Genomic DNA, 2,418 nt, shown 5'->3' with positions numbered 1-2,418 from the left:
GGCTACAGCTCAGACCTGTCAATCATTCACCAACATACGAGCACAAGGTCAGGAAGGTGAAGCGCGTGTATGCGAGTCCCTGCTGAAGACTCGCAGTCAAATAACAGATCCCCCACATTTCTAGGTGTTACATGACAAAACACGATGTTCCCAGCTCCAGTAATCCCTCAGTAACCATCTATATCTGTTTCACAGCAGGTGGTCATGTCACCATAATCATACAGCAGAGTCACAGCAGCAGCAGACTTCTTTTGTTGGCTCTCTCCACATGTTTCAACAGAATGCCCCCCCCCCCCCTGTTCAGTGGCTTTCAAAGGTGGGTGAATAGGTCCCCCGTGCGATGTCTTGGGAATGGTTGGAGGAGGCGGCAGGTTGCCGGAGCGTGTCGAGTCTGTGTTATGTCAGGTGATAAAATACCGGAGTCAGGTAGGTGAGCAGCCTGAATAAAAAGGTAGAATTTGTTAAATGAGCCTGTGTGGTGGTGATTAAAAGCCAGTTGGAGGTCTATGAGAGAAATGTGAGATGATGAGAAAGTTTCATAAAAACTCTAGAGAGGGGAGAAGACGGCAAATACTCTCCGTTTCATTTCCAGCCCGACATCAACGTTTATGAGACAAATTCATTGGAAGCGGCATCAAACTGAGGCCGAGCTGAGATTTAGATGACAGGGTGTGCAATGAAAGCAAACAAAACAAGGCTTTGCTGCAGCGGTATCTTTTTTTATTTGTAATAGTGCTGATTAACTACAGTGTAATCTTGATATAATTATGAGCTTATTCATCTCTTCATTTGCACTGACAAGTATTAGACTGCAACAGATGTAACAAAGGAAAAGACGGGCTGACTTGTTCTGTGGCGAGCAGCTGGAATCGGCAACGCAGGTCTATGAAATGAACAGATCCCACTGCTGCCTGAACAAATGTAAAACATATCCAACATATAACTGCTGCGCACTGTCATTTACGGAACTGCTCTCAATTGTGTAAATGTCACAAGGTACCGCAAATAGAAAATATAGTATTGTGCCGTTATGTCTGTTGGCAAACAAAAGCCACTCACCAGAGATGCCTCTCTTCTTTCTAAATGGCCCCTTCAGGTGCAGACAACTCTCTCGGAAGTGTCTGTCACTGCTGGGTTTCTATCTGGGGGTTTATTGAAGTTGTTCAGAGAATCACACGCCGCAGTCAAACTGTCCAGAAAAGCCATCTCAACACCAGGCTGGAACTGCAAAATGACACAGGCTCTCGGCCTGGCAACATCACTGTCAAGTTAGCCGTTACCTTTCCAGTGTGTACACACACTTCAGTCAAGCAGCTTGTTAATCATGAAGTCCATATAGTTTCTCAGTTAATAACAAATTCAAACTTACCAAGACGACCAATTTCCTCCTGTCAGGACCCAGTGCCCATGCTGTGAGGTGCTGGAACGCCATCACTTCAAACAGATCCTCAGCCTCCGGTTGGTTCATCTGGGCCTCGGGCTGGGTCTGGTCCAGAGGAGATTCTTCGTGTCCAGAGGTTTGTCTTAGAGACGCAATCAGTGCTGACAGCCCTGGCTGCGGCACAGACACACACCCAGAGAGAGTTAACCAACTGCCCCCCCCCCTCCCCCCTAATAGCCCAGACAGTAGCAGAGGCCCCACACACACACAATTCTTTTCTTTTATTATCCCCTCACTCTCAAAGACTCGGACTAAGTTTCCTGGCAACCAAGTATAGTCAAAAAGAGCGGCGTTTGTGAGTCCACGCCCTGTCGCCTGCATGTAACACAATGTGTTGTGTGTGTGTGTGTGTGTGCCTTACTTCTGTTCACAGATTAGGCACTGGAGAGAAGATAATCTTTGTGGAATAGTACAACCCAGACACACACGCGCACACAGACACACACACACACAGAGGAAAAAATAAAGTTTTCCAAGGATTTTTTTTTCTTCAAACTGAGACAAATAGATTGCCTGTATGACTGCAAGCGTGAGCGCACACAAAAGCTATACATCCAGCAGAGATATTATCGTTTCCCTCCCCGCTGCTTCAGTGACCACGGCCGAGCCCCGCGAGTGACTTAATGGCCCGGAATAACTCGAATTAGCTGATTACAGCGGCCGTCAACCGGTGACAGGATGAGAAAATTAGGTCTCAGCAATTTCAATAATAAAGCTTTAAAAAATTAACACTATCACAATTGGATTACAGTGGTGCATGTAAGAGCCAGTACGGAGCCCAAAATAGCACTCCACAAATCCACCGTGGAAAATCCACTATTATACCGGGAGAAGAATGAAGTGCAATGCAAATGTAAACACAGACCCACTTTACCAAGTCTTCCTCAAATGACAGAACTCTTCAGTTTCCAATAAAACGAAGAAAATGCTTTTTCAACACACTCTTTGTGACTCTCGTCTAAGAGTTCTTCAGACAT

The sequence above is a fragment of the Melanostigma gelatinosum genome, assembly GCF_949748355.1.
Source record: "Melanostigma gelatinosum genome assembly, chromosome: 7".
NCBI lineage: Eukaryota > Metazoa > Chordata > Actinopteri > Perciformes > Zoarcidae > Melanostigma > Melanostigma gelatinosum.
This window is presented reverse-complemented; position numbering follows the sequence as displayed.